Raw genomic sequence first — 23,402 nt, 5'->3', positions numbered from 1 at the left:
AGAAGCATTTGACAGTTTTCCATACAGTAGATTAATGGCTTTTGTACAAAAACATTAAAGGGAAGATAAAACAGTGACTGGAATGGAAAAATAGTTTAAATACAGGAGACAAAGGTTGGCAGAGAATGGAAGGAAGCGTTTCTGACTGTTCCTAAAACTGACACCACTTCTATTTATAGTGGACCAAATGATATTTATGTTGAAGCCAGTGGTACTTTGCCACTGAGATCAGATTGGCAGGAAGACAATGAAAATGGGTGGTGTTCTGCTTTGATCTATGTACCTGTTCAGAATAGCCTAAAAACAGGGTGGTCAATTAACTTACTGCATGAGCTGCGGGCAGACAAAGTCTGGAAGTGCTGCAGGCTTCACTTGGAGGGTCTGGCACAGAGAGGGCTGAGTTCCCACATCAGCCTATGCAGAGGGGGCTGAAGGGGTCTGCTCAAGCAGCACCAACTGGAGCCAGGCAGTATGGCTACTCCTATCCAAACTCCTGCCTTACTCACTGGGCCAAAAATATTTCCCAGAAAAGTGCTATGGGTAAGACCTGGAAGCATTCTGTTTGAGGAAGCAAAGGGGCTTTTCATAATCTGTCCCTAATGCTGTAGGCTTGTACAGCGGCACCCTTAGCAAGTACCTGCAGTAAGATTAGGCCTCCTCCCTGTTGGGTTCATTGAGTCACCCCGTGAGCTGAGGTTCCCAAAAGCCCTGTGCATGCAGTTGTTCAGTAGCGGTGACTTCCCAAACCAGACATTCCAGTCCTAAACTAGAATGATGGGACAGCCTTCAGCCACTCTTATTAAACCATATCTACCTGTTTGTTACAGGTAGAACAGTGAGTAGTCATCAATGAAATCCTTTGGTAACCAGTGCATTGTAATGCCTAGAGGGAATGAAGGGTGAGGGGCAGAGGAAAGGTGAGGTCCTGGCTCCATCAGCTCCAAAATTCAGGGTTATCTCAAAGGGAACAGGATTTGAAGTGCCTAAACTCTTCCCTAGGCACTCCAGGCAACTGTTTGAATGTATCACTGTCCCTGTGTCAAGCTCCTGCAGTTGTCCCACTTGATATGCACTGGCATTGGGAGTTAAAGGAGACTTCACAAACAAGCATCTGATGACACAGAAAGCCACAACCAACAAGCCAGTAGAAACTTATGACCAAGTTAACACCATATGAAAGTTTTCTCCTGGTCCTGCTCTTATTAACACTAGAATAGAACAGGCTTGATGCCCGAAGATTGCTGAATGGGTCATTAAAGCAAGTTTAATTGGCACTTGTCTTCAAGGTCAGCAGTCACATTGTCTGTTTACCAGAAGGACATACAGATATATCCCATTTTTCAAGCTGAATATGGACTCAGGAATGGTGTGTCACCTCCCTCTTAGGTAGAAGTTTATTTCATGGAACCTGATGGTCTTCTGCTTTGACAGATATTTTCTTCATTAGATCCATAGATCTAGACCTATGTAGGAGATCTTAAAGGTATTCAACCTGCCTCCACTGAGTATCTCTATATTTGCACTCAAGTTATGTTAATTTTTGGACACAGAGTGCATTGGACAGTACATCATGAAATAATTTTTTTCCCACAAGCTTTCATTATCTGCTCAATCCTAAAAGAAGCAGTCTGCAAAATAGAAAAGCTTACAGATAATTTTATCCAAATACTGTTTTTTTCAGTTTTGCTTGTAGCGCTTTATCCTGGCTTTCAGTGGGGGAAAAATACAGGAAAAAATATATCACGTTCAAATGCCTGTGGGGAAAACAAACAGCATTTGAAACATGTTCTAAAATATAACTTCCTACCTGCAGTCTTTGTTTTTTCTGGAAGTGGCTAGAATCCTTGATAGCACTTGAGTTCTTAAAAGCTCCTTTAAAAACTTACTCAGTGGAAGTAAATCAAGATAAGGGATACATATGGTAACAATACTGTCTCCTGCTTGCTTTCAACTTGTTCCAGCTGTTTGCATGATGGTAAATTGCAGGGTCAGGAATACTGTGTTCATGACCCCATAACTGGAAGTGGCAGGCAGACCGCTTGGGCAGCCCACAACATCCGTGCGAGCAGGTAAGGTAACAGGTAAGTCAGCATTCACCTTGCGGCAATCAAGAGTTACTTCAGTGTAATGGAGGAAAATCCAGTTCCTCAAATCCTTGAGGCTGCCATAAGAAAAGGTCACGATCAGCAAAAAAAAAAAAAGAAAAGAAAGAAAACAATATCTGGGTGTTCAAAGTCTGCCTGAAGTATGATTTCTCTGCCAGAAAACCCAACACTGAAGTTTAAGATAACATTTGGAGGGAAGCAGATGTACTTGGGTTGTTTATTTGAAATAACTCCTCATATCTCATAGCCTGACTGTGTAAGATCTTTCTCTGACTTGAACATTTAATGTGATGGCTCCTTACAGCAGTAATCATTAATGATGCACAGACAACCATCCCAAGGGAGATGTACTTTATGCTCCTGCTTGTAATTGACAGCAAAAGAAATTGCATAAATATATGAACTTGAATACACGATGTTGAATTCTTACTAAATAATGGTATTGAATCCTTGCACAATGTTTGCTTTTGTTGCTGGATCTCTACAAAATGTCCTAACCCTTCCCTTAGTGATACTGTGCAAAACAGATACATCACCTGCCATGTAATGCATATAAACATAACAGCACCACAGGCAATAACCACAGCTTATATAAATGGCTGAGAATATGACAGTTCTCCTTCCTCCCATGATTTGTCTGTAGGCTAGTTGTCAGGGGCTGAAAGGATTCTGTGTGGCACTCAGATGTATCAGAAGCCTTCGTCAGTGGAGCAGAATGTTTGGCACCCAAGGTTATCACCAGTTATAAGTCTTTCTGGGATTTCCCAGGTATGAAAAACTATATTTAAACATGCCTTTAAACAACCCCACCCACTGCCCTGTGTTTTCTATCTTAGAAGTCCTTAGAAGGCTGCAATAAAGTTGAAACCAGGATTCACTCTGATTACTGAAATTAATTGTGAGATTAGCAGAAGCAAGGCCTGAGGTGGAGCAGTTTTTGTGTTACAAAACCAGGAGTCAGCGCACAGCTAACATCACAGCTGGGAAGGGATGGTGAAGGAGGTGAGGGTTCAATGGGATCAGCTCCAAAAGAGCTAGCAGGCTGTATGCTGGCACCTAAATTTCACACTATCTCCCTTGCTCCTGCAAAGTGAGGAAATCCTGCTTCCAAAGCCCCTCTACCAAATGCCGACATATTGCTGCAGTACTCATCTGAGTGGGGTGCATCTGTTGCTGCTGAATCCCCCTTGGAGAGGACCAAGGGAGCCCTTTTTTGCCCTAAATGCAGCTTTTTTTTTTTTCCAGGAAGCCTGAGCAGAATAGTGGGGAGTTTTCATGGGGAAGTGGATATCACGGCAAATCTGTGGTGCTGAGCTACCCTGGGCAGTGCTACTAAAAAGACATCAGGATGTCTACGTTTGTCCCTGGTGCTGTGAATGAGCACATGAAAACAGACTATTATTTTCCCTCCTTGCTGCCCTTTTCTGCCTGCTGTATTGTAGCTACCCTATCTAAACCATGTGGTCTTTGGGCTGTTGCTGTCTCTCTCAAGGATTTTGGACTGTATGTACAACAAGAGGCCCTGATCTATGCAGTCTGGCACTGCTGCAATATGGATGCTCCATTGGATTCTCAGGATTTTCAGTCCCTCTCTAGGCACAAGTGCAGCACTCACACATGTAAAATAAATTTGAAAAAGTATTGCAAATGCTTACAGCTAACGCTGTACTCTTTCTGCAAATTTCTCACAGTAGAACAAACAAATGATAGAAGTATTTGAATATGATCAAAGCTTAGGAAGGTTGTGATTTTTTATCTGCTACTGGGCATTAGGGATTGCAGGAGGAGAACTTGCAACAGTCAATTCATCAAGGAAAGAAGAATTAAGCATAATGAAATCCAGCTGCAGAAATACTATTTAGGCAAAGGATTATGAAGGGCTCTATTTCTGTAGGAACAGGTGCTACAGTGAAGCATGCAGCGAATGGAAGCATGCATCTCCCCTTGGCTGGCAGTATCCAGGAACAGATTTATCTGTGGGTCTGAACACAACAAAGTGAACCTTGTCCTTGTGGGCTGGGGTGCAAGAGTGAGCCTGCAGCGTTGGTGGCACCAGAGGAATCCTTACATAAGTTTAGAGGCTTCAGAGGGACAAATTGAGATCAGGTATCATTGCACAGGGAAAGCTGTTCCCCCTCCGCATTTCTAGGTTTTTTGAATAAAAATTTAGGACAATGAGAAAGGTTTTGAGGGGCTATAACCACAGGTCTCAGCCCTGATCTACTGTTCTGTAAATGTAGCACACAGTGGGGTAATGGCCTCAACAAACCTGGCCAACTCACTAAGATAAATCTCTGATTCCTGGTAATGCTAACATTTGCCAGATCCTAGTAACAGAAAAAAATTACAGGGGCAGGGAATAATACTGCTTAGTCCTGCTTTATAAGGGAGTCTGGATAGGTAAATACAAGAGATAGAACAGTGCATCCTGCTGGGCTTCCCACCCACAATGTGAGTGCTCACTAACACAGTCTCAGAGTGAGCAGAGCTGTGGTGGCACGTCAGAGTAGCCTGGTTAGAGGTACCACCACACAGAGGCCTGCGGCAATTCTGCTGCAGAAGCAGAATAAGCCCCTCCTCCCCATGCCCTCCGTACCCAAGCCACACATCAGTGTAAATTATGACAATCCTCAGCTAGGAGAACAAGGATCTCCCAAACATACACTTGTCCTTGTATTTGTTTTTATGACCATATATGTGCTGAATCTCTTGCTTATCAACTGGCTTCTGAAGTTCAAGAGACACTGTATCTTTGCTTTTGTTTACAGCTCTGAACCATGACTGTGAACATGATAAAGTGATTACATAACATCTGGAGCTAGGCCTAACGATCAACCAACATTTTTCCTCAGAGGTAAGAGATAGCAAAAGGGTATGGTCCTCTTGATATGAGCTACCACAGCTTGAGAGCATAATCTCAAGCAATCTCTGTCCTCACTGAGCAATTTAATTTCCTGGGATGCTGCTGCTTACTCCCCACAGCAGCAGCATACACATGCTCTAAAGAGGTGTTAAAGTATTTTGAAAGCAGCCCAATGAAGTTGGCCAAGAGCTGTGAGGAAGAGGAAGCTTTGATCAGTGCTGTAACTAAAGCAAGGTCTCTGTCTACTTTGAGGAAGAGGGTCTCATAGCTGCCTGATCAAGGGAACAGGCACTTGGTGCACAGCAGCACTCAGAAAACAGCCCTGCCCTGTTCCTCACACTCAGTGGTTGCCAGAGCTACCTCATTATCTCATTTCAAGAGTGAAATCTGATTAGATTTAAAAAACAATCAGTAAAATTGAAAACATTCAGACTTTCCTTGTGCGGGTGAGCAAACCCGTGGGTTCCAGTGTTACTGTATGGAGAACGCAACTGCAGCTGGCTGGGTTTTCCCCACCCAACAGGACAGGAGCAGGCTGTGAACCTTCCATGGAGCTTGCCTGGGTACCGCTGCAGGAAGCCTGCATTTATGGACACATTCTGTCCACAGGGATCATGAGGTTGTCAGTGACCCATTGCAACTCATCACCTGAAGGCTTTTGTCTGTGCTCTAGTGTTACTGAAGTCAGAAAGAAGATTCCAACCAATTCAGGCAGGAACAGAGTTTGGCCTGACAGAAGTAAACAGAAAGGCTGAGGCAATGAGCCCTCTCAATTGCTCTGAATAAGCTTCCAGCTGACAGGCATAAAACAGTGTTTACAGAAAAGACCAAGCTAATTTTCCATAGCTCTCCTGTGTGGCAGCCCTCTTTCTGCTGCAGAGAAGCCAACATTCACAGCACTGCTAATATAAAATAAATCAACCAGATTGAAGGCATCTTTCCAAATAGACAACTGTGTTTATTAGTACAAGATATTAGTAAAAGCACTCTGTAACGACGATTTCCTCATTTCTTTGTTTTATGTTTATTATAGCCTCTCCTCTGTGCAACAAATAAAACTGACATGAGGATTATTAGAGTCAGAGGCAGAGCTGGTGTATTTTTTTTTAATGTGCCTGGGGTAACTAACATAACAGAAAGCAATGTAGTAGGAACTGCAAAGGGAGTAGTTGTTTCATGTTACAAGGCAGACCAACACAAATTTATGTGGGTAGTTTCTTGGGAACTGATCCAAAAAGGACTTTAGATGACACCATCCTCAGCTCCATAATGCTGAAGTTTCAATGTCTATTCCCAGGGCTTAATCTCCAGCCCCAAATTAGGCTTTTAGCATGGACGGAAGCAGGATGCAAAATGGGATGCCATAACTCAATACTGCAAATGATCAACCTCAATGGAAATGAGCCTCAAAAATTGTTTATTTAGGCACTGAAAATAGAAACCACATATTAGCAAACACTTTAGATATATATGAATAAAATGTTTAAAAATTGTTTTCTGTATCAAAAGAAGCTGATCAACCTTGTACTTCTGGAAATCTGCTAAGGGGAAATAAGAGAAAGATATTCTGTGCAACTTTTATTACATCAATAAATGGCAGAAGTATATAAGCCTTTTACAGGTTTTTAGTAATCAGCTCAGGTTAACAGCTTGAAGCAAAATAACCCATCTGGTTGTTATTCTATGGGAAATACCCTGGGGCAGCATGTATTGGTTTGTTAGTAAGCAGTGAAAGTGCAGAATCATAAGGCTGATTTTAAAAATTTCCCTTTCTGATTAATCAGAGCATTTTGTTAATTATATGCTATGCAAAAATATGAGCTTGAATATAGGGAAAATATAGACCTCCACCTCATTTATTCTCTGTAAGAAATAAAATACAAAGAACTGCCAATATTGAGCCTCAGCCGTGTTTGCATACTGCAGTGCTGCCAAAGGCAACAGTGTGAAAATCTGCAAGACCCACATTCATCCCTGATGTTATTCAGCTCACTCTGGTGGAGGTATAGACTGGATAAGTTTGTCTCAACAGAGAAAGACAGAGATGCCTGAAAAGAGCAAAGATCAGCGTACTACTCCTGGGAGAAGTGAACAGATACCAGCTCGTAGCATAGGAGTTTGTAATGCCATCTGTTTCTTCCATGTGAAAGTGCAAACCATTCCCAACAGCTGGATGACCCACACAGCTTCAAATCCAGCTGTGGTATGGTTTCAAGCCTTAACGCTAGCTAGCTACATTTCCCCACCTGCAATACAAGAATAAGGACTTATGTGACCAATCAAGAGTCCATGAAAGATATGAAAACTGGGCATGCATGGTGATATTGCCCTGAACAGACTTCCCTCCTCCCTGTGCCTTTGTGGTTCAGTTTCTTGAAATAAGACTTGTCTTTGCATTTCATAGGATTCTGGATTTTTAAAGAAAAGCAAATTCTTCATGAAACCACATCACTTCCAGTGCTTTCTCCTTGCACAGACTGTTAAAGTTCCTGCCTGATGGTCCCAGCTCCCTAGCAACAGATGCAAGATGCCAGTTTTATCCCTCCTCCAGGTTTCACAGAGATTTAAGCTCTTGATGCCACACATGTGCATGCACATGCGTTTGACTGCCTGGTCTTTTTGCTCTGTCATAACAACCTTTTCCTGTTGCTTCCACGGAAAAGATGATGAATCACCTGGAACAAAATCTCAGAGCTGCTATGAATCAGTATATCTTCACAGGTTCTTCAGTGTTTGGAAAACTGAACCCCAGAGACAATGAAGTTCATGTTGTGCAGACCTATGCTGGCTGATGCTTCCAGCCTTGAAGTCATCCACCCTAGATTCCTGCCGTAGCGCAGATAAATTGGTCTATGCATTTCTAATGCACCTGTCATGCAGCACGGAGATACCATGACATTTGTGTCAGTGGAAGACATCAAACCTTTCCAACGTGTGATGGTTGTGTTCTAGTAAACTAGTAAATGTCAGAGCTAGGACTAGGGCCGTGGCGTAGTTTGAAGCATGTGTTGCTTGTAGTGGGGTATTTTGCAGGGTACCCAGACTGTTAATTTGATCTGCTGCTGCAGGAGTCCCTGGAAGAGAGGCAACAGGAGCAGTAAGGCTTATCCGGAGGAAAGTCAGATCTTACATAGCTCAGTAGACTGGTTTTCTCAGAAAATGTGTTGTTGTATAGCTGATTGCCATCTTGTTGTTAAAAAAAAAAACCAACAAAAAAGAGTGAAAGAGAGCAAAAAAGAAGTGTGTGGGAAAGAAAACAAGGTTGATTTCAGACATTTGGTATGAGAGCCAGCTCTGTACTTGACTAGCTTCATCTGTGCACTGCCAGGAGTTTGGGTAAAGCTGACACGGATTTGAATGAAGAAATTTGGACAAGGGGATGAAATGAAGTGCGAAAGAAATACAGGCTGAATTTCAGGACCTAATGTTTAAGTGTGAGGGAATTTTTTAAACTAAAGATGTTGAAAAAGAACAAAATGTCCTATTATTTCCAGCATCTGCGTTCAGAGTCAGACAATCTACTAAGGAATGTGCCCTGTTCATGTCCATAAGCACCCCAGAGCCAAATCTCAGGGAGAAGCAAGTCCACTCGTGTACCATAGATCCATATGGTCAGTCAACATGGAGGGGCAGATGAACAAGAAGGCTGGGGCTTCACTGAGTGAAGACTGGGTCAGCTCACACAGAAGTGAACAAATCCATGCTGCTTTGCATTGGGCCACAACCTCTGTGATCGGAGTTTGCAGTGTAAAACACACTCAGTCTGAGGAATTTAGATCACTGTCACCTAAAGCAAGATAGTGCCCAAAGAACACATCCTCCCCCATCAGGAGCTCATCTTCTACATGCAGCATCGGGTCTGAAATCAAAGATGGAACTTAACACAAGGAGGCAGGTGCCAGCTCTAGATGTCTGTGCCACTCAGGCAATTAACTGACAAATATAAACCAGATCTCCACATTTCGAAGCTCATTTGCATTGCTCCTGAGACAGTCTGTCGGAAAAGGATGCAATTAGGTTGAAGCTGACAAGATTTATGCATGGGGGGAAAAATAAAAGAACAAAAAGTGATTCCCTCGAACACTGGGGCGAGTGGCAGCACTAGCATGAGCATCCTTTGGAGGAGAGCAGTCAGCAGGGTTATAGCAGCTGAGAGAGGCATAGAGCTCCTTCCCCCACCCCCAAAGCCATCAGGGAGAGGATGCTTACAAGCAATGAGTACTGAAATGTTACCAGCAGCCTTGGTGGGAGTTTGCTTTTAGTAGATGAGCTGCTATGTCACCAGTCCAAACTGCCATCCACCCTTGGCCACATGAGTCACATGAGCTGTGTGCGCAGCTCAGCCCAACTCCTTCAGATTCTGCGCCTCATGGATGATATCTGTGGGCATGAGGGTCCAGAAGATGTATCCCTCCATTCATCAGATATGTTCCTGCTCTAAATAAGAATGTTGTCATTCCAGGATTATGTTCAAGCTCAGCAGCCACCACAATAAATGCACCTTCAGATGTCTGAGATGTACCTCCTTCACTTTCGCTTAACTAGGTTAAACAGGAAGGTGTCAAAATCTATATTACTGTCTTCCCTCAAAAGTAGGAAAACTTAAAGTGCATGGCATACCAGTTAAGAGAAAAATTACTACAGTAAAATTACCTATTCAGCATTCAGCATAAAGAAGATGGAGTAATTATGAACTTGTGAAGACAAAAAAATAAAACTTTGCCTTACTAAACATACTTAATTCTGCTCTGTGGTAAAAATATTGCAATAATTACATGATTGAAACATTTTAATGGTTGTTGGAGATTGTTCAATTGGCATGGAAAAAACCACATTCCCTCTTTACAGTCTTTTTCTTTTGGCACAACTATGACAGGAGCTAATGGTGTCTGGTCCTTTATTTGCCACTGGGCAGACATTTCAGCAGGTTGTTAATAATAAGCACTCCTGTTTCCATTCTCCAGGCAGGATAGAGCTGGGTCAGCCCTGCTGCCCTGCAAACTCTGCCCTGCTGCCCCCGGCAAGCCCAACGATGGACCCTACAGCTGTATTTTAACCCAGGTGGGCAAAACTGTCAAGAATCCCCTTGAACAAATAAGTCAGCCAATATATTTGCATGTGAGTTAGCAGTAGGCAAAGAGAAGTGATCAGGTCTGTTGCCTCTGTTGTGGTGGCTCCACTAAACAGTGGTTGCATGGCCCTGGGGCTTGCAGCAGAAGAGACGGTGAGTTGTTGATTCTTAGCCATCTCCCCCATGACACTCACAACTTTCTCCTAAATGATACCTTCTTGAGGCTTAACAGTCCTAACCAACTCAGTCATTGCTTGTATGAATACCTAAAGCTGTGCTGTTTGCAGAGAGGGGCTCAGAGTTGCAAGGGGGTGAGTGGCAACCTCCTCCCTGGCAGCAGCATTGGGGTTCCTGTTTCACAATCCCTTAATTTCCCAATAGGTCTCAATATTTGATTGATGTCTGATTGTCTCTGTGGATAGAGATGCTCTTCCTATGGACCTGTCTCCTCAGAGCCCGTCACCATACACACAAATTGGGGGTCCTCCACCTCTCCATATGTACCACTTCACACAGTGATGTAAACAGTTTGATTCACAATTAGATATTTTACCTCCAAGAATTTGATTTGCTTTTATTGTCAGTCACTTTCATTAGATTCTCTTGCAACTCTTAACAGAGTACCTTTGTTTCCATACCTTGAACAACTCTGTATCACCAACAAACACTGACTCAAGACTCCCTTCCCTCTCCAGATCATTTATGAACACATTAAACAACCCAGACCTGGCACAGATTACTGGCACAAGCAAAAGATTTGCATAAGCTCCGCTGATGACTTCCCTCCACTGAGGAAAATGACCATTTACTTCCACCTGTAGTTTTCTATCATATAGCCAATTATTTGGGTGGATAAGGACCTTACCTCTTGTCCCCTGGTTACTTAGTTTCCAAAAAATCTTTGTGATAACACTGTTGGAAAACCAAAGGGACAATGTCACTGACATCACATACTAGCTGATCTCACCAAAATGCCCCTAGAGGCTTGTTAGATAGAATTTCCCTCTCAAAAACTAGGTTGACCTTTTATCACTTGCCTGTTTTTGTCCAGATGTCCACTAACTCTATCCTGTATCACAGTCTGAGCTAATCTATCTGGCACAGATGTCAGAGTTGCCATTCCCTAGATTCCTCTCTACTCCTCATCCCTTTGACATGTGATTAAAACCACGTTTGCCTCCCTCCAGTCTTCAGATGCCAGTCAATAAGTTGTTAATTGTTAGCTGATTTCTTGACTACAACTTAAATGTTAGATTTTGTTTAATATTAATTGTATATAGATTTTCAGGCCTCTGATTCTACTACTAAGATTTTTCAGGTTGAAGCAGAAATTTATACAGGTGCTGGATTTCATGAAGGACTCAGTTTTACCAGGGAGCAGGAACGAATTAGAAATTCATATGGTACACGTACATATGGCTTGTTTGCCTAGCCACACAAGTTGCTAGGCATCCAATTTACATACAGCAGGATTTTGCTTGCACAGATGCTGCAGAGCATGAGCTAATGGATTCATTTACTGAAAAATCCATCTTGCTATATTTCATTTTTAAGTATACAGTGATTTACTCATAGTTTATTTTGTACTTTCTTTTTATTTATATCTCTTGTCCTCACTACTCTTTTTTTTTCCAAAAAAAAAAAAAAAATTAAAATCTGTGTTTGGAACAGTTAGGTTGATGATATGTTGAAGTCTTGAAAGTAAAATTAACTCATCCCTGCTGAAATCACTGGAATATTTGGCAGAAATTTCAACGTGATGCCAGTATTTTATCCAGATCTCCTCATTCCTCCTGCTAGTACTAAGAGTAGAGAAATACCTTCCCTTGCAACCATGCTCCAAAGATAAGTGCTGCCAGTCCCAAAATGCTTCCTGGGGATCAGTGAAGGAGCTCTGAGCTAGGACACTGAAAACAGTGGGAAGAAATGAAGTGCAGATCGGTTGCCAAATATTAACATGAAAGAATCAGAGTTAAATGCCCTGGTGCCACCAAGTTTTAGGAGAAATCAGCTGTCTAGTTAAGTTCCTCCATTACAATTAAAGATCCAGGCTTCCTGAAACAGAAGATTTCCATGCCTGCTTTGTGTATGTCCCAGATAAGCAAATGAAGGTGAGCATGTGGAATATTGTGAAATAACTCTGAAATTCTGCATGAAAGTGAAGGGCTTTTTATTAGCCGTTCTCCATGTAAGCTGTTGCCTCCCAGATACCTCACCTCAGATGTTCCTGGCAGGCATGGCTCACAATGTTGGCCTCTGATTTATTAATGAAATGCATTTCATGATAGCAGGACTACTTCCCTTTGGGGATTGTCATGCATCTGGAGGTGAGACAGAGGGCTCTGAAATGTCACCTGAGGCATCCTATCACTGCCCAGCAGTGGGCTGCAGTCCAGTCACGTTGTCCCAAAAGGAATTGCATGCCCATTGTAACACCCACAGCAAATTTATCTTGGATGTAACTCCATAGCTATCAATCAAGTTGATCTAAGCCAAAGTATGGCCCCATATTTCCATGAACATTGTCAGTTAACAATAATTTCTCACAGTTTGATTAATTCTAAGCTTTCTTTCCATGTGAGTTCACAGTTAGTTAAGTGGTGATGAGTCCTGCTGTGACCTCCTTTGGGAAGAACTTTGTTCTGTGGGCTGATGGAGGAGAGGCATCTGTGACACTAAAATCCCACCTTGAACATAAGTCATTGTGTGAGAGCATGCCGAGCACACTTAATATTCTCAGAAATTTGACTAGATTGACCTAGAGAAAAGGGGGACATGTCTGTGAAATGCAGGCATTTATTTGGGCCAGCTTTGATGCAAATAGGCAGATAAAGGAAGGACATGACCATGAGCAGAGAGCATCTTGTGCAAGTGCCTCTGTCTCCTGTAAGAGCTCATTCAGCTGCTACGGGATAACCATTCCTAATCAAATCTTCCCGGGCATAGATAGTTAATTAGTTTATTTGCAGAAATATTTTGGAGTTTCAGAAGGTTCAGGATCCATTTACTTTCTTCCTCCTTGCATTTCACTCACACACGTCTGCCTTCTCAAGCTCCAGCCAGGATCTCGAGCAGAGTGCCAGACCGGCGTGTGCGTGCACTCATAGAAGAGAAGGTACTCAGAAACTTTTGATTAGCCAGGCAGCGATTTCATTTACAGACAGCAGTTGAGCATCATCCAGGAAAATGAGTTAACTGAAACATAATTAACTACATGTCAGCAGAGCAAGTTGAATTAATCTGTTGAGGAAATGAACAGGCACACAGATACAATAGGGCTTCCAAAGAACCTGTAGAAATAGAATAAAGGGACACAGTGGCCAACTCACATTTCAAATTAGAGAAGAAAGCATGAGCAAAATGCCAGTTTCATCTGCATCTTGCTCACCTTTCACATGCCCTTTCGCAGAGGGATTTCTACGTGTGGGAACATTTCAGGCACATCTAGAACTTGTTTAATCCAGAAGCTAAATCATGTTGGCAAGTTGGCTCAAGTCACTTTGGGCAGAGGGAGGCCAGCTTCTGAGGCAGGCAGTCAGGCACTTGAAGTAATGCCACGTGAGTTAGAAGATCGGCCATGCAGAAAAGCCAGTGAGCTCTGCACAGCAGCTCATCAAAGGATACTCAGAACACTCAGCAGTCAATCCTGATGCTGAAATGCTGGCTCAAGTTTCAGTTTCAAGTAAATTCCAAGTTCACAAGTGAGGATATTTTCTCACAGGTAGCAGTAAGCCTCTTAATTCTGCTTTCATGCTCCCAGGTCAATTCTTCGCCTCAGATAATTAGGCCCAGTGTGGGGCTGAAGGGCTATATAATAGGGCACGCCCTGGAAAATACCCCAGGCGTCTGCATTGCCATCACAACCATCACTCTCCCAGCCTCCCACCTGCATTCAATTCAAAGCCCCAGAGCTGCAACCCTATTCTGGGCATTTCTGCAGTCTGGGTTTTACTGATCTATAATACCTTTCTCCCCAGGGCTGCCAGCCCTCCTTTGCCACGGAGGGGACACAGGGGATCTCCAACTCTACAGCTTTCTCACTCGGGGTGAGCACTGTGTGTGTTTTCCTATGGATTAAAGCCCTTTCCACCTTCAAAGGTAAATATAAGAATACTCTTTCCATCAGCTCCGGTGGATGCTGAATTTGTCCTTAGGGCCAGAAACTTTTCTCAGACAAAAGCGTGTAAATCCCAATACATACCAAGTGCTTCAGCAACCAAGACATGGCTGTTCACATGCTCAAGTCTTCACTTCCCACAAAAATACAAGCAAAGACCCAAAACATAGCATCTGCTCACCCAGAGCCCTCCCTGGCTGAAAAACTGACTTTACAGCAAAGTGTTAATGGCCAGGTGAACTTAAAAGTTCCCTCCATCACTTTTATTCATAAAACCATGTTTATTATTACTGCTGATAAGAAAAGAAAAAACAACTTTCCAAACAGAAATGGAAAGCAGCACTGTTTTTCTAACACGTTTTGCCACAGTCTCAGGTTTAAACCAGACCTGAATGGCCATGCTTGTTATTCTCCTGTGGGCAATGAGGAAGCCGTTTCTCAAGCTAGAGATGTAAACTGGAGTGATTCATTGTGATTTACATGCCTCTTGTGCTTTTCCTAGCCAATTTGGGTAAATACAGTATCGGAAATCAGGTTCTGTATGAACAATTGCAACAATTACTTCTAAGAGCCCCATCACTTTTTGCTTCATTTAATATTCTCTGTAATTATGTTAGACATAAAGAAAGTCATTTGGTATGAATGTGGCTGTCACATGCCCTTCCACAGAAACCTCAGCAATAATTAATGCTCCATTAACACCTTAAGTGTCTTGTTATTATTTATTCATTTAGCATTAAAATTGATGAGGCTGTTTTAGGGAGAAAAGAGTATATATATTTGTAAAAAATAAGGAATTCATTTTTGTGTGTGTGTTTATGACCACACTTTTCCTGCAAGAGCCATGGGACATCGGTTTAGTGACAAATGCCAGTGGGTCTGTAGCCTTAGCTATATTCACCTCCCTGCCTGCTGCTATGCTATAAATAGCTCAAGCTCAAACAGGAAGATACGCAAGACACTTTAAGAAAACACCAGAGGAAAATCAGGAGATGATGTCTGGCAAGCCTTTTGGCAGAGAGTCTCAAGACCCAGGAAAATTTCATTCTGTTCCCATCTCTATCATATTTCCAGATGTCTGTGTACAAGCCTTGCATAGTAAGACCTCACCCTGTCAGAAGGTCAAGAGAGAGAATGGAGTGCCTTTTGTTTTTTTGTTTTCTTATGACCAGAGACCCAACATGAAATATTTTGTTCAAGCATAATACAATTTCTTTCAGTTTTTTTGATCCACCAAGAAGAAAAATATTTTTCCAGGATCAGTAAGATCTTCTCTGTGTTTTGATTTTCCCTTCAACTTCTGGAAAAAATCAACCATTGTCTGGGTCCAAACTTCATTCTGCCTTTTAATTTAGGGGGTGTCCTCCAGATCCTTGCCAGGGGCCAGGAAAAGAAAACCTGACAGTGCCTGAAGAGAGAATTAGAATTTTTTTGACATATTCTCCCATCCCACACATATATATATATATATATGTATGTGTGTACACACAGAGTACCTTGGTAATAATGTCTTGTTGCTCATTGCAAAGCCTTGGTAATATTAGCCAGACCCATATGTTTTTTGCACAAGGTGAAATATTATATAGTTATGCTGCTTTTACAGTTTGCCATCCTTGCAGGAACAGGATGTGCTGCCTTTTTTTTTTACCTACATTTTGTTTTGCTTCCTCTCAGTGTCATCTGCTACAGCTTCTCTAAAAGAAGCAGTTCAAATAAAAGGGTTGCTCCTTGCACTACTGCCAAGACGCACTGCTCAGCCTTTGGTTGTGAGGGCACATCTAAAAGGGACTGAGGCCTCACCTCATGAAGTGATCCATCAAAAGTGTACATTACCAACGCTCATCATGTGCCCAAGCTGCCTGACCATGGCATGTGGTTTCTGTGGTTTAGCAATGGGTAGCCTGGCAGGTAAGCCAGGCAGTTCATCACTTCTCACCATGGCAACTCTCTTTCCATGCTGCTTTTCCTCCTATCCGAGATATTGCTCTGAGATTGCTAGTATAAAAAAGGCAAATAGAGTAAGGTGCATACAAATTGCAAATAAAAAGTTAATTGTGGCATTCTTCAGTGCTCCATACAGAGTAAAGGGCCATTAATCTCATTAAAGCAAGGAAAACCATTCTTTTGTGCTCCCATTTTCCTCTTTGCTGCAGTGAGTCTTCATGAGCACACACACACATATCTGCACCTCGGAAGCCTTGCTTTGAATTATAGCTTCTCATTACAAGGAAGAGGCTTCAGCTTCAGTTCCAGCTTTCCCTGCAAAACATTTTGCTGCCTTTCCTCCACAAAAACCCCCTTGCTAAATCATCCTACACCTGTACAACCAGAGGAGATAGTGTAAGGAACCTGGGTCTGAACTCCTTGCCCCTGGGTCTGACCATCACCATCAGCCCCAGGGGATGCATTCTCTAATCCTCTACCCCCGGTGCTATGATTCTCTGCTCAAAGTCAGTAATTTCTTCCCCTCCCTTTCCACTTCATGGGATATACTTGCTGGTGGCACAGTAAATCCTCACGTTTTGGCTTCTCCATTGCTCCATGGTTTTCTGTGGAGATGAGCGCTTTCATTTTTGTGGCTTCCTTCCTTCTGAAAACAGTGAGCTGGATTTTCTTCTCAGTCATCTACTTGTAGTAAAATCAAAGATATTTCACTAAATCATGTGGACATGGTGTTCACTGACTCCATGGACTGGTTCCCAATCTGTGTCAGTGTAGTAGAGATTAAAAGCAGGCCTTGATGGCTGGTGATTGTTGACACTGATGCTCCTGCATTGCGTCATGGTAGGGTCAGGACAGTCATTATCTTTCTGCTTTGATGTCAAGCACTGAAGATACACATGAGTTACCCTGGTCTGGGTCTGAGTTTGAATCAGAGTCTGAATTTTCTGTCAGAAAGTCAGGATTCAGACCTAGACAAGGTTCTGTCATGACAGACAAATTGCAAGGAGGAAATAATGAAATATGGAGGAACTGGACACAAGTAGGAGAAGAGAAGCTGGTATTCATCTGAAGCAATTTTACATTTAAACACACAGACTTTGGGATGATGCAAGATTGCTGAACACCTGCCTGGTAAGTATTTCATTGACTGAAGCTCACAGATTATTACTTCCTATGAAATTTGTTTCACTTTTACAAAGCAGCAGCAAATACAGATACTTGAGGAGTCTGTTCTCTTTGCTTATGAGCCTAATAATGGATTTTTCAAACTGTCTTCACTGTTCCTGATTCAGCAAGTGTTTAAGCACATACTGGATTGAATTTTCACAAGAAAAACCCAATTTTGTTCACACCTTATTCCCTACCTTTTGCCCACATGCCCCCCTCTGCCCCCCACTGAAAAAAAGAGAGACTCTGAGAGATACCTAACCTACTTACAAGCCATTAAGCCAAGGAATTAATCATCTTGTGCCATTGATCTGATTTTCCCCATCCTCTTCCCAAGGAATCAGTCCATCTGTAGAAGTCAGTGGGTACTGGCTCTGCATTTCCTAATGAGCTTCCTACCTGTGAAAAAAACCTGCTAACAGAGTTTGATTGTCAGGAAACCAGCAAACAGATGCTTTGGGTAAGGAGCCATGACATGAAAGACGAAAGGATCACTGCTAGGGCATCTGCTACCCATCTCAAAAAAGGAGGAAGGAAACATTCCTGAACCATTTATACAGGAGCTCAGGAGCTCAGGATACAGTGCTCCTGGGGACTTTAATTACCCAGACATCTGCTGGGTATGATGTTCCTCAATCCTAAACCAAAATCATTCTTTTATTCCAGATAGGACCATTTTATGACATAATAAATCAGAAAAAAAGAGTGAAATTAAGCTGTATCAATTGATACAGAGGAAGAAAAAACCTAAAAATTTTGGAAAAATAGGAGAGTCTGTAATATTCACCACAGTTTTCTTGAAACTAATAGACAGTTCTCAGAGTGCACAACCCCACAAAGGGGTTGGAGACTGAAAGTGCACATGGATGAGAGTCAACAGGCCAAGCAAGACAAGCACGTCATTCATTTTTCATGTTTATGTTTCACTCATTTTAAGTCATAAATTGTCCTCAAACAGATTGTAATCTTTTAAAAATGAATTTGCTACCTGAGATGACTTACCAAATAATTTGAGCAACTAAACCAAACCAATATTCAAAAATAAGTCACTGAAATGAAATGATACTCAGAGCACTAAATAACTCAGATTGTGCCTTGCTGTTCCTTGATCCAGTGAGTCTAATGACATAGAAGTGTTATTTGAACCCATTTTAGCAGAGATGCAATCTTTTTTTAAATGTTCCTTAAAGAATTAAGGAACTAAATGCTAAAAATGCTCTTTTTAGAATTTTTTTACCTGCTATTAATTAGGTTAACTTTAGCATGTTTACAGTCGAGTGCCCCAAACGAGCTCTAAACTTAGATCTACCTCTAAATATAGGCATAGCCTCAAGGCCACATGGGAAAGGAGAAAGCTGTGAGCTCTGTCTGGTACGCAGCATCTTTCTAGGGAATTGTCAAGCCTGGTTTTGTGTGTGTCTATACAAAAAGCAGGCAAGCTTGCTTAACTGCTCATTCAAACAGTGCTTTCTCTCAGCTGTACTGCAGTACAAAGAGAAGAAGTAGCCAGATTGAGGCAGGAGTTACTCCTTGAGGACTTTAGGCATGGAAGGCTAGATATCCTACTCAGGGGAAAGAAAGAAACTTCAGAGTAAGTCAGAGGAGAACTGGAAATTAGGCTTAAGAAATACTAGCCTCAAACTGGGATACAATGGCAAAATAACTGTGTGTTATAATTGTTCAGAGAAGCAACTGATACCAGGAGATATCAGGCACTCTGTAGAAAACAAAAAAAAAGAGTTAAGAAAAGCAAGATCAGAGACTTCATAAAACTTGTGCTTGAGTATGCTATTTCAAAGATGTTGAATCCTTTTTTGAAACCATTATGTGTGTTCTATTTGTACTTCTGGTCCATTACACTCCTGTGGTGAAACCTTCACTCTGTGGAGGACTCATCTAATATTTAACCTTACCGAGGCAAGTAGAGCTGAACAAGTGAAGGATGGAGAATTAGGCATGTAAAAATGCTTAACTTCACTACAAAGAGTGTAGCTCAATTATTTCTGTTAATTAAAACCCCCCTCCACGCATAATCAATCTTTACTTGCTGGAAAGGCACTGAAGGGTACGAGCTGACAGACACATCAGGTGAACGTGCCTGGTTAGCTGCCTTGCAAGCCAGGAGGCAAATCACTGTGAATGTGACTGAACTCCCACGGAAATGAAAGGCACAAATGAATTGCCAAGTGCTGAGCCTCAGACGTACCTCATCTACAATCTCAGAGGAGCGTTCAAAGCGCTAGTAAAAGTCTGCACCTTAACAAAGTGCTCCTCTAACAGAGTGAGGAAGGCTGTGTTAGCACCTCTGGGCATATCTGGTGTACCCTCCTCGGAGAAGGATACTGCAATGGGTGGTCTTGGGCATGACTTTCCTTGTGCCTGACTTGCACAAAGCTTTTTTATTTATTTGTAGTGTTCTTTACGTATGTATTCAAAAGTCTAATGACATTTAAATGAAAAATTTCATGCTGATTAAAAGCAGGTAGGGGAATAGCTGGGAAAATGAAATGCACCATACATAATCAGATCCAGATGACATGCAGCCCAGGGTTTTGAGGGAATGAAGCTAATGAATATAGTGAACCTCTGGTAATTAGATTTGAACAGCCACCGGCAAGGGAGAGGAGGAGGGAAAATGCAAACATGGTATAGATCTTAAAAGGGGAAAAAAACAAAAGGAAAAAAGAAAGTTATACTAACATAGGCTTATAAAAAGCCCACATCACTGACTGTAACACCCAGAGGGGAGGACTGCAAAGTGTTTCTCCAGCTTTCCCTTTCAAACTTTCCATCATCTTTTCAGTCCCTGCTTCCAGAGTTGTGCTCTTTTTTTTTGTTTCCTCTCCTCCCCTTTTTTCGCATCCCACCTTCTTCTTTTTCCCACATCCCCCATTTTACTCCCTATCAGATCTTCAGTTTTGCAGAATGAAGAGCCCTTTCTCGACCATTCTTGTTGCCCTTTGAAGGTACAACATCTCTGCCATGCTCTATGGAGTTACCTAAGTGGTAGAACTCCACGTTGTCCCTTCTCAACAGCACTAAGTTAAACCTCTGATTCAGGCTAGTACTTAAAGATGATCATTTCTTTAACATATGAGCAGTCCTACTAAAATCAGTGGAGTAACTGAGGTGTTAAGAACCACAGAGGTTTTTGCCTGCCTGGAACAGAAGAGTCAAGAATGAATTTCTTTTCATTCCGAAACTGAGTTTATCCCAGCTGTTGCTATTATATTCAGGCCCATCTCCTCATCTGCACACAAACACAGGCTCCTCTTGCACCTGTCCTAGCATACACCCCTCTGCAGCCAGTCTAACCTGCCACCTCCACATATCCCTGTGCTGACAAGGGGAAGCCTGCTTTCCCTTCATGCCCTGCATGGCACCTGTGGTTGGCAGCACTGACTGTCCCAGGGGTGGTGGGCTGAGGACATCTGTGGCTCTCAGCTGGTCTCCATCCTAAGCTGATCATGTAAGTTTGGGCTTTCGTGCAGCTCCAGTTGCCTCCTGGCACTGACAATAGCCCCCTTCAAGGTGCAGCACTGAGGTTAGGAGCCATGACGGGGCTGCATGATCAAGTGAACCCCACCCCTCTCTGTCCTGGGCACCCACGCAAGGGAAAATAGGAGAACAAATGAGTTGCAGTTTACTGAGAGATTTAGTGGTTTCAGGAGCTTGATACACTGCACATCAAGCCTCAGTGAGCGGATCTTTGGATGAATTCCTCACATTACATTAGAATTAGAGCAGAAACCCACCAGGACAAAATCCTGACACTTGCTACACCCAGGCAACACCCTGGAAATTGCAGTATCCTGCATATGAAGGAACTGAAGTATGGCATTTTTCCTTTTTTCCATTGTGGATAATGAATTCTTTTCAATTAGTCCAAGAATCAGCGTCACTATTTGAATTGCACATTTTTGCACTGAGTCTTTAATGTTTTTACACTGAAGAGTTATACAGAGTGTTAACAGAGCTGTTTGTTAGGCAACAATTCCACTGGAGAAGCAGAAAGTGAGTTTAGATGGCGATAAAATGCAGTACTTTTTTTTTCTCTTGGTGTCTTCACTAAAGAGTAGAAGTGTCTCTTGGGATCTGTTATATGGATAATAATCTGAACTACTTTCTGTCAGAATACTGACTTTGTGGACCAGAAAGCTCAGGCAAGCACTGAAAAAATAAATTCCCTTCAGGAAACTTAACACAACCCTTTTTCTCCCCTAAGCCAGCAAAATCCTTTTAAATTATTTTAGTAACTCTAGCAACCTAAAGCAGACTTTGCACAGATTTTGAAGAAAGCAACATCTCTTTGCAGCAGTAACAGTTTGTTACTGGTGGGTCAAAATGACTTGCTGGATCAGAAATATTTCCCTCCCTGGGAGATGCTGATTGCAACTGTAGGCTTCCCATTTGCATATTGAACAACACAACTCAGTTAGTTGGGTTTGAGGCAATCAGATGTTAAAAGGCAATTTGGAGAAAATTGAATATAACCTCAAATGTCATTCAAAAAGGATGGGGCAGTGGCATCTGTTTCTCATAACCTTTGACACATTACACATGTTTCATAACGGTACTGTTTCTTTAGAAGTAAACCATATAATTTCTGGATTCATTAAAATTAAACACTGTACCTTTAATTTAGGATATTGTTATTCTAAAAAAGACAACGTTAACCTTTTTTGACCTTCTCTGCAGTGTAAGTTATTGTTGGCAAGGTCACGTTTGGTCTCTTTGTCTGATCCAGCAGTGTATTTCATGAATTACCTTATAATTTTAAGTGGTGACTAGACCTTTGTGTTCTAGATAAGGTCACAAAAACAACTTATCCAAGGCATTTGACAAAGAAAGGAAAAATTGCCCACTTTTCCCATCAAACATAATTACTATTCACCACATCTAAATGAAGCACTTGTTACATGTTTACTGGAGATCCAAAAGCTGCTATGAATCAGTTTATTTGTCCATTACCTGAATTCTGGTGCAGGGAAAACAGAGGAAATGGGCTTTAAATTTAACTCTCTTAGCGACTCCAACAGAAAATTCATAGGTCTGAAACTTAGGTCATGGTAGACTCTCCTCTTTTTTTTTTTTTTTAGTGAATGATGGAAAGTCATGAGGCAAGCCTCCTATCCCTCTTGCTGGAACACACAATCTGGCAGTGGGCTGGAATGATGACACAAGGGCAGGAGAACAGGCAAACTCAGAGCTGGACTCTGCAAGTTTATTCAATTAGGTATTAAATGTTTGGAACAAGGTTTCATTTGCCAACAGCTGTACACAATCATTTGCGGTTTTGAGGCCAGGGTAATTGGCATGTTATGAGCTTTTGCCTCAGCTTTTGGCATCTGCCTGAAAACCACATGGGAAGAGGGATGGTTCTGCATGGGGCTCAAGCAGGAACCATCCCCAGGGAGTGGAACTTCAGGAGCCATGAAGTGGCAGTGAACAGACCTCACCCAGGTCTCATGGACAAGGGCAAACGCTGCCCACCAGCATTCCTAGTAAGCCCTGGTGGGCAGGAGGAGTCCTTGCTAGGCTGCATTCTACCAGAGCCAAGATTGCTTCACGTGCACAGATTTATGTGTTTAACTAGAGACAACTGTTTTCAGGAAATTGACTGAAGCTGCTTGTTAATTGGAAGCAGTGAGGGAATTTTATTTTCCATTGTGTGCTTCAGTCCTCAGTGATTCGGCACTCAGCACTAAGTTGTCACAGCTCAGAAGCTACCACCAGCCTTTATCCAGTGGTGACATGACATTCCAACCTCCCTTTGAGTGGTGCAGGATGCTCTGTCTTCCAGGCCATGTTTACTTTCAGGGCCTGCTATGAACTGCACACACCCTGCTCCTTGTATCCTCTCTCCCCATTCTGCTCTTTGGTTTTTCCCTCTCAACAATTCATGACCTCTTTGCTATGGGATGCTCTTTGGGGAAACAGTAGCCTAGTAGTCTAGGCTCTTTCGCACTATTGCAACACAAATGTTAAATGCCAGTAGTACTGTGGTGGAGCCATGCTTCATCATATTGTTAGTATCACTATACAGGATCATACTAACCCTTTGATTATCACATATTACTGCTTCCTATTAAAGTGAAGTCAGCCTTGAACGGTTCCTCTAGCTCACGCTGTCTT

This window comes from Myiozetetes cayanensis, unplaced genomic scaffold (genome assembly GCF_022539395.1).
Source record: "Myiozetetes cayanensis isolate MyiCay16 unplaced genomic scaffold, myiCay2020 scf2-11, whole genome shotgun sequence".
NCBI classification, from domain to species: Eukaryota; Metazoa; Chordata; class Aves; order Passeriformes; family Tyrannidae; genus Myiozetetes; species Myiozetetes cayanensis.
Note: the sequence above shows the minus strand (reverse complement) of the source record.